This window comes from Eubalaena glacialis, chromosome 13 (assembly GCF_028564815.1).
Source record: "Eubalaena glacialis isolate mEubGla1 chromosome 13, mEubGla1.1.hap2.+ XY, whole genome shotgun sequence".
NCBI lineage: Eukaryota > Metazoa > Chordata > Mammalia > Artiodactyla > Balaenidae > Eubalaena > Eubalaena glacialis.
Window position 1 is genome coordinate 80,480,269 of NC_083728.1, and position 15,137 is coordinate 80,495,405.

Consider the following 15,137-nt stretch of genomic DNA (forward strand, 5'->3'; position numbering starts at 1 on the left):
GCAGAATGTATTTTTCTTTTAAATCCAATTATATGCTGTTCGCAATAGACACACTTTAGATTCAAAGACTAAAAGGATGGAGAAAGATATACCATGGAAGCAGTTACCAAAAGAGAGCTAGAGTGGTTGTGCTAATATCAAAAAAATAGACTTTAAGACAAAAAAAAATTGTTAGTGGGGACAAAAGGGACATTTTATAATGATAAATTGTAATTATTATAATTATTTATAATTACATCTTACTAGAAAGATGTAATGATTTTAAACATGCATGGACCTAACTAACAACAGAGCCCCAAAATATGTGAAGCAAAACCTGACAGAATTGAAGGGAGACGATTCAGTAGTAATTGGAGACTTACATAACCCACTTACAATAATGGATAGAGCAGCTAGGCCAAAGCCCAAAAAGGAAATAAGAGATTTGAGCAACACTATAAACCAAGTACACCTAAAGGCCTCGATAGGACGCTCCACTGACAACACATTATTCTCAAGTGTCCATGGAACATTCTCCAGTGTAGACCATATGTTAGATCATAAAACAAGTCCCAGTAAGTTTAAAAGGATTGAAATTATGCAAAGTACAGTCTCTGACCAATGGAATGAAATTAGAAATCATTAGAAATCAACAGCGGAAGAAAATTTGGGAAATTCGTAAATATGTAGCAATTAACCAATGTCCTAAACAAACAATGGGTCAAAGAGGGAATCACAAGGAAATTAGGAAAGGCTTTTGAGATGAATGAAAATGAAAACACAACGTACCAAAACTTACAGGATGCTGCTAATATAGTGCTTAGAGGGAATTTATAGCTGTAAATGCCTACATTAAAAAGAAGATACATCTCAAATTAATAACCTAACCTTCCATCTTAAGAAACTAGAAAAAGAACAACTAAACTCAAAGTGAGCTAAAGGAAAAAAATAAACACTAGGGCAGAAATAAATGAAAGAAAGGAAAGAAAAGCAAAAGAAAAAATTAGTGAAACCAGAAGTTGGTTCTTTAAAAAAATCAACAAAATTGGCAGACCTTTAGCTAGACTCACCAAGAAAACAGGAAGATGCAAATAGCTAAAATCAGCTATGAATGCACAACTTTGTGAATATACTAAAAACTATACTATACACTTTAAATGAGTGGATTTTAAGGTATATGAAATATATCTCAATAAAGCTTTTTTTTAAAAAGCACCTTAATGTTTATGAAAAGCAGTATAGGATATAGGATAAGGAATATAGGATAAATCAGTGGAGATTTGGGAGAAAAATTATGTAGTTTTGGTCTTTATACTAAATACCAAAAAGAGTCAAATGAAACAAAAAGCTGAGAAGAAACCTTGGGTGATGAAGGCCTTTCTGGACCAATGGCTTCCAACTTTCTCATGCATCAGAGTCACTCGGAGGGCTTGTTAAAACATATTTCTGGACCCCACTCCAGAGTTTCTGATATAGTAGGTGTGCAATGCAGAAGAATTTGCTTTTCTAACAGGTTTCTGGGTTATGCAAATGCTGCTAAGAGACCACACTTTAAGAACCCCTTTTAGATATAAAAACAATGTAAGAGATCTAGGGACAGGGGAAGAAGAACACTGCAGGTAGAGGACTGAGCATGCTCAAAGGCCACGTGGGGAAGGGTCGTGGCACATTTTTGAGTAGCTGTAGGAAGGCCTCAGTGGCTGGAGAATGCTGCAGAAGATGTAGGAGAAGGCCAGGCCACGCAGGGGAACCAGGAGAACATAACAGCGATGACTCAGGGAGATGCAGGCCAGTCTAAGCCCTAAGAGCAACTATGCAAAGAAACAGCATGATTAGATTTGCATCTTAATAAGATCACTGTAGCTTTGGGTTAGATAATGGCCTGGAAAGACCAAAAGGGAAGGGGATGAGTTGGTAGGTGTTCTTGTAGAACAGGCCAGAAGTGATGGCCCAGGTGGTAGCATTTGTGCAGTGCACGCCCCTGCATGCTGACCCTGGTGGTTGGAATGGAGGGCAGTGGGTAGATTTGAAAGAGACCTTAGGAGGAAACACTGGTGGATTTGGCCACAATTTGGCTAGATGGGGGTGGGGGAGGGTGGAGTGCGGGCAGGCAGGAGGGATGAGTCATCAAGGATGACTCCTGGGTTTCTGGCTTGAGAACAGGAGAGAGGACGGTGGCGCTCTGTAGGCTGAGACTGGAAGAGGGCCAGGCCTGGGGGAGATCCTGAGTTCATTTGTGGGCAGGTAGGCTTGGAACCGCCCAAGATTTCCAAGGGAAAGGTCAAGCCAGTGGTCAGGCATACAGGTCTGGGGTGGAAGAAATGTGTGAATCATCATGGTGTAGGTTATACTTGGAGCCTTAAGGAGGGCGGAGGTCATCTTCGTAGAGAGTGTAAAATGAGGAGGAGGGGCCACGTCTCCAGGAACTCTAGCAGGTAGGGGTGGGACAGGGAAAGAAGTCCCCTGACATCTTCAACAGGGGAGACAGTAGAGTAACCAGGCCTGTGGAGTCACAGAAACCCGGGGGAGTTGGGGGGCGGGGGCAGATCAAGAAAAGACTGGAGAACAGTTCCAGAGGCCAGTGAGAAGTGAGCCAAAGAGGATGACAGCAAAACATCCCTAGGATAGGGGTCCTGATCAATACCTGTAGTGCAGTGCTCGCACCAGTGAAAGTTTTTAATGACAGAAGATGTTTATGATATAATGCTAAGTTTAAAATACAGAATACAAAATCATAGTTATCACCTTAATTATATAAAAATCCTATGTATGAAGCAATGTATAAATGAATATGTATTATCTTAATTAGACTAGCACAATAAAAGGTATGAGGAAATGTGTTTTCTACCTTGTAGAGTCAGACTCTAAGCTTTTTCCTTAAATAAGATCCTGAAGTTGGAATTCAGCCTATAGTTGGAGTTAAATATATTCAAAACTGCATATTTTGTCAGCTGAAAGATTCGTCTTTTTTTGTTTTTCTTTGTGTGCTGGGTTGCTTTTCTCACTTTTTATTTAAATACAAATTGATGAACCCTTCCCCAGGCACCGCTGATTTAATATAAGTTGGCAGTGACTAATCTTGTTGGCTGTTAGCCTGCTTGGTGTTTTTGTCCTTTACTGATTTCCTTTCATTCATTATTAATAAAGTACGCTACTCTCATGACTAGGTTTTGAAGCTGTTTGGTACCGTGTTGTAAATTTCACTGCCTTTTCTGGAGAAAAAGACCCTCTTGTTTGGAAGGAACCCTAGCGTGTTTAGATTTCTCCGCACCGATTCCAAGAATTCCAGCTTAGATGTTAGAGAAAGAGAATTTATAGTGGCCGCAGACCTCAATCTAAGGCAGGTATGTTTGCAACGGGCAGTGAGGGAAGCTACCCACTTCTGGGTGAGACAGGAGCATGTATTTGTGGAAAATCGGAGCAGGCAAACATCTTGATTCCTTCTCTAGTTTCTGAGAATTCTCCTCTTATTGAGGAAGTGAATTAATTGCGTAGCTATTAACTGGCTCTCATTGAGGACTACTAGATTTGTACTCTGATTGCTGGCTAAGGAGAAGTGGGAAAAAAATCACTAGGAAAAATGGAACTTTTTTTTTCAGCAACTGGTCCCTCTCCTCCCCGCTCCTGCCAGGAGGAGCTGCAGTTCCCTGATCTGCCCCCCACTCAGGCAGGAAGAGGGCCTGGGCTGTCCCCCAACGTGGGACCCCGGCTCAGGGAGGGATTAGGAAATGCCAGTCTCACCGTGTTCACACCCCCAGTCTGCCCCCAGAGAAGGGGGAAGTGAGGCCACAGAGAGGAGGGCTCAGGAGCATCACGCTGGAGCAGCGGGGCAGAAGGGGCTTCATGAGATCATGCCAGCAGGGTTCAGCTCACCCAAGCACTGCACTGGGGGTGTTCGGCACATCTGGCTTGAGCGGGGGAGCCCTGCGGTCAGGTTGTGGTGTCTGAAGGGTGCGGGGTGGCCTTGGAACTCTTGCCACTTACCTGCCGCGCACAGAATAGGGATTCCTGGGGACAAGGCCTTAAGGCATCTGGCACATTTCTTGCCAAGACCTTGGGCTCCTCTGACTAGTCTCTGACCCGGCCCCTTCCCAGGGGACCAGAAGTCAGCAGTTCCTTTGTGACACAGTCTGAGCCCCAGTGTGGGGCTGGGAACTGGGGTTCAGTCTGAAGAGCAAGGCCTCATGAGTCTGCTGGGCAGCGCAGGTGGGGAAGGTGCAGCTCCGAGGCCACGGGAGCAGGTTCCTGGCAAGCGTGTGCTGTATCTTTGGGGTTGGAGTGTTTGGCCTGGCAGATGGAACCCAGCGGCGTTCCTCTGGGGGCTGTGCTCTCCTTAGCCCCCAGCCTGCACACGGTGCTGGGGGGACGCATGATCAGAGAAGGAATACCTGGCTGTTTATTGAGAGCCCTTCCTACTGATAACCGGAAAAGCTTATCAAAACTCCAGGCTCTTGTTCAACTCATCCAAAAGAATTGGGGCAAGGAACACAAAACACAAAGGAAGAAACACACACACACACACATACACTGAGGCTGAGGAGCAAAGAGAACAAAGAAGCAGTTTATCAAGGCAAAGGCAAAGAACACACTCAGAGAATAGTGCAGGCGTCCTCATGAGTGAGGGGTGCACTGCAGGGTTATTTATTTATTTTAAAAAAAATATATATTTATTTGTTTGTTTATCTTTTTATTTTTGGCTGCATTGGGTCTTCCTTGCTGCACACAGGCTTTCTCTAGTTGCAGCGAGCCAGGGCTACTCTTCATTGCGGTGGCTTCTCTTGTTGCAGAGCACGGGCTCTAGGAGTGCAGGCTTCAGTAGTTGTGGCACGTGGGCTCAGTAGTTGTGGCTCGCGGGCTCAGTAGTTGTGGCTCGCGGGCTTCAGTAGTTGTGGCACGCGGGGCTTCAGTAGTTGTGGCACGCAGGCTCAGTAGTTGTGACTCACAGGCTCTAGAGTGCAGGCTCAGTAGTTGTGGCACATAGGCTTAGTTGCTCTGCAGCATGTGGGATCGTCCCAGACCAGGGATCGGACCAGTGTCCCCTGCATTGGCAGGTGGATTCTTAACCACTGTGCCACCAGGGAAGTCCACTGCAGGGTTATTGATTCACCCTTTTATCTTATTTTAGCCCTTTGAATGGATGGGGGTCTTTTGATTAGGGGTGGACTATTCATTGAGGGGAGGGTTGAAGTGGGGCCTGGATTGCACCAGGTTGCATTGGCGCATTTGTCTCCTGAAGCCACCGCATATGTGCTCTAAGAGCTGTTTTCCCTTAAATTGTCCGTTAGTAGTCCAGCGGCTACACGTGGAAGGTTGTACAGGGTCATTAGCAACCTGTGCATTTTTATTGCGCATGCTCCACGGTTTCCGTGGTCAGAGTTTCTTGTGCAGATGCTACAGAGGTTCTGTTTTAGATGCCATTCCTCCACGCGTCATGGCCTCATTAAGTGCAAACCAAGGAGGTGCCTTTGCCTCCTGCCTAATACCTATGCACGAGGAAGCTGTCCTTGGGCCCGGGCCTGTCTTTCCTGCCTGACTACATGCCAGGCTCTGTGCAGAACCTCTGCCTCCAGGCTCGGGGGTCAAATGGCAGGCACTGGTCAGAGCTGTAACTCCCTGCCTCACCCCAAACTACATCTCCCTCCTTCTGTCTCGCCACCAGACAGGCTGTCGGAGTGAAAGTTCTCGAATGCACATCTGACCATATCCCTTCCAAAACCCTCGCATTCCTCCTTTAAGCCCGTTGTCAAGTCCACACTCCTCAGCCTGCCACACCTCACCACCGGTCCTGTGGAATAGCTCGTGCCACTGCTTCCATCTCTAATTCCCATCCTTTCCTCCATCCCCCTGACCAGCTCCTGCTCAGCTTCTAAATTCCAACTTTTGAGTTTGCAATTAACCTCATTCAGATGATTTCATTGGCTTGCTGGTTAAAGTACACGTTGGCCTTAAGTTTTTTCACCCAAGGCAACTTAGCACAGAGCTTTTCAATGCATTTCCAGAACTCATAGACTTTGAGCATCTTATTGAGTAAGATATTACCCTGGTGGCAGGGCATCCTTATTCGTATCGCCCTTGCTTCAGGATCAGAGCCTTGGCTGTGATGGTCCCCAAAGGACAGGAGCCATACCGAGCAGGTTCAAGTGGCTTAGACGCACATGCTCAAGAGTTCTGACCTCTGGGTTTATGCTCAAGCCACAGAACATTATTGATCACTCTGTACTTTACTTGAAATGATTGATAGTTGGTAACAAAACATGGACAATATTTTCATGTTTGATTTTTAGGTGGTTTTGTCCTCTCATTTTTCTAAACTGGTACTAGGCGGAAAAAGATGTTTATACTATAGAGTCCCTAACTGCTGTCATGGCATGAAAGCATGTAGCAGTCAGCATGCTCTCTGCTACCAGTAACAGAATTAGTGGTTTTGAACTAGTGGTTTCAAACAGTAGGGATTTTTATTGTCTCATATAAGCAATCTGGAAGTAGGTGGTTTCCAGGTTGAATCTAGGGATGAATAATCGAAGACCCAGGCAGTTTCCAAGCTTTCCACCACACCCTTTAGGACATGTTGACTTTTGTTTTCAGACCGTTGCCCCATGGTCTCAAAATGGCTGCCACAGTTCCAGGCATCACATTCTCTCACAGTTGTGTTCAAAGCCTGGAAGGAAATGGATGAGGAAGAGAGCTCTCCTCTATTGAGTTGCTCTATTAATCAAAAAGGGAAAAACCCCTTAGAGACTTCTCTTTAAGTCTTATTAACCATAAATGGGTCAGTTGACAACCTCCAGTTGCAAGGGAGGTGGAGAGCACAAGCATCTGGCATTTTCAGCCTCTAGTGTGGGAGGTAGGTTCTATTAGGAGCGAAGAAGGTGGACAACAGCTCCACCTGCTGCAAAGAATATATATCTTGTGTGTGTAGTTCACCAACCCACCAAACAGGTATGGAGCACCTGCTGAGGGCCAGGTTCTTGCTCTGGGCGCTGGAAGAGCAGCTTCACATCATAAGACTCGGTCCCTGCCCTGTCCAGGAGAAAAGCAATACCCATGAGCCAGAGGTTAAAAATCAGCAAATTAAATGCAAAGTAGTCTTAGAACCTGGCAGTAGGACTGAGAAACTAGCTTTGTCTTGGAGAATGGAGAGCTTCATGGAGGAGGTGACGTTTGAACTGTGTCTTGAAGGATGAATGGGAGTTTACCAGAGGAAGAAGGCAAGTAAAGGCCATTTCCGGCCAAAGGGCAGCACGGGCAGATTCAGAGATCTGAAAAAGCCTGCTTTTGTTTTACTGATCGCCACCTCTTCCACCACCACCCCGGCTCTGAAGGAGAGCCACCCTTAATCAGAGCTGAGCCTCACGGCCCATTTGGTTGTTCTGAGAGTGGCAGTGATGAGTACTCATTCCACTCGGGGATTCTTCATTCAGAGAGACGTGAAGTCCTTCAGACCTGCAGTGGGTGGTGTGGGCTGCTCTGTGGGGCATTTATTCTTTGTTCAGCCCACGGTGACACCCTGACTTTCGGGGTATGCACGGGTCCTCACCCACTGTATGGGGAGGTGTCTGGTGGAGGCTGTGCTCTTAGTCTCCCCTTGCCCCTCCTGGCCCTGAGATTGGCCATATGACCCTGAACCAGGGCAGTGGCCATGCCCGCCCCCTGGGTCTGGTAATGGGTCCAGATGTGAGCGGGACCGATGGAAGGCCTTCCCTGGATTTCTTCATGTCAAGCCTGCAGAGGCTGATCTGAGAGACGGAGCCCGTGTCCTGCCAGGACTCGATGCCCGTATCCAGGCGTCCCTCTGCACAGCTTCCCCACGCACCGCCCTTATGGGGAGCGACAAGTCACGTCTTTCACTTGGGTTCATTGGAGCTGGTTTTATCACTTGCAATAAAGTCTTGGCTAACCTAGTAGCACATCACTAGCGAAAGCCCACTGTCTGCCACCTGGGTGCCACCTCTCCTGGTAATGTCCCTGCCCCAGAGAGGCCTTCTCTTCTGTCCTGCTGAGTCTGGTTGGAGGAAGATCTCCTGTGAGGCCTGGCTCAGCATCTTTTCTCCCATTTCTCTGGGGCCTTCCCTCTGTGGCTCCTTTAACTCTAAGCCAGACCCGTGGCTCCTGTGACCCCAGCAGCCCAGGGCTGCCATGCTGCAGGCCCGTGTCATCCCACAGCTACGTGAGCATCATGCTACAGCTGGAGCCTGTACAGATGATAAAACTCTCTGCACCTTTCACTCCTTGGGACATTCACACCTTCCCCTGGGCCTGGGGACCCTCTTCTTGGGTTCTTTCTTGCTCCTTTGCCTTGGGTGGAGGGGGGGATGGTTCCTGGAGGTGACATTTCAGTCTGTCTTCTCCAGGCCACAGGTCTGTCTGGGTCTGTCTGCTGCTGACGCGCTGTGTGCAGGCCATTAGGTAGCGCCCTACCCGGCTCTTGTTTTAAAAGCCTGTTATTTTAATTCCCAAAGCTTTCACAGGGAACAGGCGGCAAATACAGCAGCGGCAGCACGCACTCTATCTGCCTCCTAATTATGACAGTTCATGACTCAGAATCTCAAGCTGGTCATTTGTTTGGCCACGGCATCCTGTCCCACTCTTCCCCGCATCCCCTCCGAAAGAGTCAGCCCATCGTTCCAGGAGGAGGGGATGCTGATGTAATTCATCATGGTACAGATACTACTGTGTGGGGTGGAAGAGCGATGCTGTCTGCAGCAGGGCAGGGCGTGAAGGGAGGAATAAAACTTGTTTCATTAAATACCAAGAGAAAATCGCATCAAGCCCTCATCCCCGCACGCTCATTTTACTGTGCTCTGTTTACCAAAGCTCATGTGTGTTTATTTAATTTTATTGGAAAATAAGAAAATACCCCCCAAAATCACTGCCTCACACAAACACGCCTAGAAATAAAGTGTGTGTTTATAATGCTTTTAGATTTTATCCCATTAACAGGCCACTTCACTGACCTGGTGGGATCTGCACACTGTGGGGATGGGGAAGCAGGCATCGGGGTATTTGTGCGTGTGCAGGGCAGGCCCCTTTCTCCTGGGGGTGCCGAGGCCCCCGCCACCCTCCCTCTATGGTTAAAAAGCTTTCAAACACGTTCTCTATTTCGTGAGCCCTGACCCCGTCCCTCATCGTTTCAGGTTTTCCCCAAACAACAACTGGAAATTTTTGTGCGAAATCAAGCTTCGTTTTTCCCATCCCCTGAGGAATACAAAGTCAGGCAAGGTGAAGGAACCCCCTTTCTCACCTCCAGTTAGTTCCCTGTGTCGCCTGCTCCAGCCACACCACCAAATCCGCTTCAGCGAAGTCCTCGGTGACGCCTCAACCTCAAAGCCAACAGATGCCCCCCTTCATCCCTCCTGACTCTCTAGCTTTTGGTCCCAGGACCACTTCGCTCTCACCTCCCCCTCCTGGCGTCCTGCCGGCACCTCCTGCCCGCCAAGGTGATTCTTGCCCTGGCTTTCCATCTCCCTGTTCCTCTCCACCCCACACCCTGTGACCTCAGCCTTCCCGCCTGGCCCTCTCAAGTCTGGATCACTTCCACGTGGATGGCCCCAACCCCGGCTTCTCTTCTGAACCACAAGCCTGTTTATCCACCTGCCTTCGAGGTTCCCTCACCTTGACTCCCCTCCCAGCCCTGCCTTTTCCTGCTTGCCTGTTCACCCTTCAACACACGGCCAAGGTAGTAGGGCCCCTCAGAGGCCCTCTGTGCTCCCACCCGAAGGAACTGCCCCTTTGTTTGTACACAATTCTTTTTTTTGGGCTGTGCATCATGTGGGACCTTAGTTCCCCGACCAGGGATTGAACCCATGCCCCCTGCATTGGAAGGGTGGAATCTTAACCACTGGACCACCAGGGAAGTTCCTGTACATACTTCTAATATTGTCCATTGCCCATGGGTTGTCTTTTATTGATCTAAATGTTTGCCTCCCCTCCCCCACCCAGACATGACCCCCAGCGGGAGTCTGAGTCGCCATCACCTTCCTCGGCAGTGCCCGGCTCTGGGCAGGCCCCTTGCGAAGCCATTTTCGCCTGCCGAAGAATCACCATGGGCATTATTTCCTTTAGCAAACTCACCGAATAACAGATTTCTAACTGTCCTCCTTACCTTCCCTTCCCTCCTATTCAGGCAGTTCTTAGAGCCCTAATATCTCACGAATCCTTCCTAATGTCCTCATTTATAAAATAATTCTCTTTTTTAATAAGTCAGGGGTAACTTGCCATGTCTATTATTAATGGCCTCTTTCAAAATGTCTTGGCACCTCTTTTGGTTTTTGAAAGGCCCTAAATGGTTTTCTGAGTTTGAGCAGGACCAATTTTTCCTTTTAAGGTATACCAATCTGCAACAAGAACATTTCTGAATGACTCATAACTTCTATATCGCAGTTTTCTTCCAGTGGATTCAAAATATTTTGTACCTTTGATAACTTTTGCCCTGATATGTGGTGTCAGCAGACCAGGGCCCCCTTTCAAGTGACTGTGGCTGCCTGGGGGCTGCAGTAGTTTATACAATTTGTCCACATGTTCACTGCCCCTCTCTGGGCCCATCACTTCAGCAACCTCCCTGGTGCCTCCTCTGTGGGAGGGGTGGACGCCCCTCCTGTCCCGCTGGCTTCAGGCTGGGCTGTTGGACTTACTTTGGCCAGTGGTATGTGATCAGATAGGACATACATCGTACCCCAGCAGAAGTTTTAAGAACCAGTGAGTGTTTCTACCAGCTCTTTTCCTTCCCCCTTTGCCAAGAAAATGGCCTGTCCCCTTCTGCTTACCTCCCTAGAATGATGAAGACACTTGGACCAGAGCCACAGCCAAGAAGCAAAAGTTTGTGGTTATAAGCTCCTGCGGTTTTGGAGTTGTCCATTGCTACAGCACAACATGGCAAAAACGGACTGATACAGGTGCTCTTGGTCACTCAGAGAAGACAGAGATTTTATATGTTGAAAACTTTAAGGAGACTTTCTTACTAGCCCATTGGATCATGGGACACCTGCTAGCTTGCTAAAAGGAGTGCATTTTGGAGAAGACTCATTAAACCTTCAAAACCCCATTTCCCATTGTGACATGTCACCATCTCCCAGTTTTAGTGTCCATTCCTCCCATCACCATAGCAACACACATTCGGGGACAGGAGCTGGAAAATCCTCAAAAGGGAAGGAGGGAGCAATTTTCAATTCCTCCTTGGACCTCAGAAACCTCATCTTATCTTCTGTAACTTTATTATCTCAGGTAAAGATGAAGGCGGAATGTTCTAAGACGAAGGGGGTCTGCTCAAGTATAAGGAAATGTTACCGTTCCTGCTGCTGGAGGAGAAAGAAAGATTACTCAGAGCATGCTCCACTGCAAGGGAATTGCATATATGGGGCTCCAGAAGAGCTCCCCCAAATCCAGCTGAGCTGCACTCCACCGCCTCCAGGTGGTACTTTGCTAAGGATGTGTCTTGATTGGGAGTCTGCCCTGTGTGTCACTAGGATCACCTACATCTTGGAACCGGCAACCCCAGATGCTCTGATGAACCGTGTGTTTTGAGGTCCTTACATCTAAACCGGTGCAAACAGCTTATAACTCTGTCAGGATCTGGCAAGTGTATCCTCTCTTTCTTACATGGAATCCTGAGTTTTGGTTGTCAATTCGTTTCACCAAAGAGATACACAAGAATTTTTTTTTCACCTGAATTTTTTATTTTTATTTTTTTCCTCTTATAATCCCTTTATTATTAAATGATATCTTTTTCTTTTTTATTTATTTTTTAATTTACTTTTTATTGAAGTATAGTTGAATTACAATGTGTTAATTACTGCTGTACAGCAAAGTGACTCAGTTATACATATATATACATTCTTTTTCATATTCTTTTCCATTATGGTTTATCCCAGGATATTGAATATAGTTCCCTGTGCTACACAGCAGGACCTTGTTGTTTATCCATTCTATATATACCAGTTTGCATCTGCTAATCCCAAACTCCCAATCCAACCCTCTCCCACCCCACCTGAATTTTTTAAAAGAGAAGATACGACGCTGGGCTTTGGAAATAAATGTCCTGGTAACTTTCCATGCTTACACCTGACTCAGAACCAAACCAGGGCAGGCGGGAGCAATGACCTGTACCTGTGCCATGTGTGTGCATCCTGGTCTGGAGAACTTGGCTTTGAGACCCAACAGGAGGGCCTCAGCAACATGGGCCTGCAGGGTAGGGAGGTAGGTGTACCAGTCAGGGTTCTCAAGAGAAAGAGAATCAATAGGAGGTTAGACATTTTGATTAAAAGAAGTTAGTTCATGCAATTATGGGGCCTGAGAAGTCCTACAGTCTGCCATCTGCAAGCTGGAGACCCAGGAAAGTGATGGTAAAATTCAGTCTGAGTCTGAAGATCTAGGAACCAGGGGAGCCAGTGGTGTAAATCCCAGTCCAAGGACAGGAGAAGATGAGATGAAATCCGCCAGCTGAAGCACTGAGGCAGAAAAGCAAAAGGGGGTGAATTCCTCCTTCCTCTCCCTTTGGCCCTCAATGGCTTGGATGATGCCAACCCACACTGGGGAGGGTGGATCTACCTTACTGAGTCCACTGATGCAAATGCTAATCTCATTGGAAACAACCTCTTATGGGGAATTCCCTGGCGGTCCAGTGGTTAGGACTTGGTGCTCCCACTGCCAGGGTCCGGGTTCGATCCCTGGTTGGGGAACTAAGATCCTACAAGCTGCATGGTGAGGCCAAAAAAACAACAAAAAAAAGGAAACCTCGTAGAGACACCCAGAAATAAAGTTTCACCTGGGCATCCTATGGCCAGTCAAGTGGACGCATAACATTAACCATCACAGGAGGGAAGCCAGAAGCAGCCCCCAAGCCTGGCCCCAAAGAATGGGCACGTGAAGAAATGCCAGCAGCCTGAGAGGACGTGGGAAACAGAATCACACCCAGGGATGTCCGATGGGGCCGGGGACACACAGCCCGGGATAGGGGTACAGAGACCTCCACGGTGTGATCTTAGGGTCATCCCTTATTAGTCAGACTCTCACCAGCACCTGGAATGAGAAGGAAGAGTTGGAAAAGAGCCCAGAAGAAGGTGGGTGGCAGGAGTGGGCAGGGACCAGTGCCTTATTGGAGCAGGGCTGGATTTCTAGTAGGACCTGCCGGGAAACCAAGGCAGACTTCCTGCGGCCAGATGTGCGCTGGACAAACGAACTGGGGAGGGTTGGGGGAGGGCCCTGTGATTTGTGAGCTTTGGGGCCCCCAAGACTGCCCCCAGAAAGTTGAGACACAGGTTCTGGTGGAATGATCCCTTGCAGCCCCCCTCCACTCAGAGAGCTGCTTGTTTCTCTCTCCCACGCTGGCAATGGTATCTGACAGTTTCACTCTCTTGGGCTGTTAAGATGTTCATTTCCTCTCAGGTATAAATGGAAATTAGAGGAAATAAAATGCCCTAGAATTATTTGATGTTTTTCTGATTTGATTCCCAACAGCCCTCTGAACCTAATCATCTCGTTGTTGCCACAGAAGGAAACATGAGAGTGCTGCTGGGGGATTTGGTCTCTGTCTTCTCCTTAGACCCCGCAGACCAAAGCTCCCCCTTGAGAGAGAACCTGTCCTGTTTTATCACAAATATGTAGATTCCCAGAATGCACTGAAAGACACTGAGTAATTTTGAAGGAATACTAAGAGAATTGTGTTCCTGTTTATGATCAATTTCTATCAGTTTCCTCTCGTCTCTTTCCCTGGGGGGAGACATCTGCAGGAAGCTTCATTCAGGAGTCATAGCCATCATGGTGCTTTGAGCATCGTGAGATGGGCAATGGTTCCATTTTATGAGTCCCCTTGGATATTCCTCTCCTTCCACGTGAAGCAGAGGGCTGGGCTGGGCGTCAGAATGCTGGTTTACTTGGGAATGCTGGTTTCCCATTACAGCTTTGGGAAGAGCCCCTACTGTACTTCCTGGTATAGGGGTAGCAAATCCTGTTATCTGCTCCTCAGGCTCCCAAATCTGGTTTAGAAGCAGGTACATCTCTTCCAGAATAACTTTCCAGAATTCTAGTGGAAGGCAGTGTGATGAGGGCTAACACTCAGCAAAGTGAGTTTTTTTTTAAAAATTAATTAATTAATTAATTAAATTTTTTTTTTTTTGGCTGTGTTGGGTCTTCGTCTCTGTGCGAGGGCTTTCTCTAGTTGTGCCGAGTGGGGGCTACTCTTCATCGCGGTGCGCGGGCCTTTCACTGTCGCGGCCTCTCTTGTTGCAGGGCACAGGCTCCAGACGCGCAGGCTCAGTAGTTGTGGCTCATGGGCCTAGTTGCTCCGCGGCATGTGGGATCTTCCCAGACCAGGGCTCGAACCCGTGTCCCCTGCATTGGCAGGCAGATTCTCAACCACTGTGCCACCAGGGAAGCCCCCAAAGTGAGTTTTAAAGTTAAGGTTTTTTTTTTTTTTTGGCTGTGCCGCATGGCTTGTGGGATCTTAGTTCCCAACCAGGTATCGAACCTGTGCCCCCTGCAGTGGAAGCATGGAGTCCTAACCACTGGACTGCCAGGGAATTCCCTGAAGTTGAGGCTTTTTAGTGACTCTGTGTGTGTGTGTGTGTGTGTGTGTGTGTGTGTGTGTGTTTCTTTCAAGTCTTTCCTATGGAATCTTCCCAATGTCAATGTAATAATAACCTGTGTAGTAACCACAGCACACAGAATACATGGGGATTTTAAGTAGAAAATCAAAGATTTAAAGGGCTGGAAGGGACCCTCAAAGTCCTGGAGCCCAACTTCCTGAGAGTGTTCCCATTATTTCTACAGAATCCTAACCCGGCATTGTCCAGTCTAGAACGGAATGCCTCTGGTGATGGAGACCTTACTGCCACTCAGAGGGATGAAATCACTAACGAGAGATTTCTTTGGCTGAGGTGAAATAATTCTCTCACAGTAGTTCTCAGGCCCAGTCCTGGTTCTCACCATTGGGAAGTTCAGAGCCAAATAAAACTACTCCCTGAGGTTGTCTTCTCTGGACGGACAACCAGTTGCTTCTACCATTGCCCACATGAAAAGGGCTCAAGTCTCCTTGGATTTCTGACACATTCTGCTCATCAGTCCCTCTCTAAGGAAAACCAGGAGCCCAGGTTTCCTGAGCAGGGCAGCTGCTCCCTGCAGTTTGAGAACTTGAGGGGCATCCTGCCTTCCGTCAGGTGAGAGCC

General features: G+C 47.7%; 1 protein-coding gene across 2 annotated transcripts in view; it reads left to right on the forward strand.

Annotated features, from left to right (window-relative positions):
- Positions 1–15,137, forward strand: part of LOC133103452 (S-adenosyl-L-methionine-dependent tRNA 4-demethylwyosine synthase TYW1) — a 216,153-nt gene that overhangs the window by 166,043 nt on the left and 34,973 nt on the right. The gene's annotated exons all lie outside the window — the stretch shown is intronic.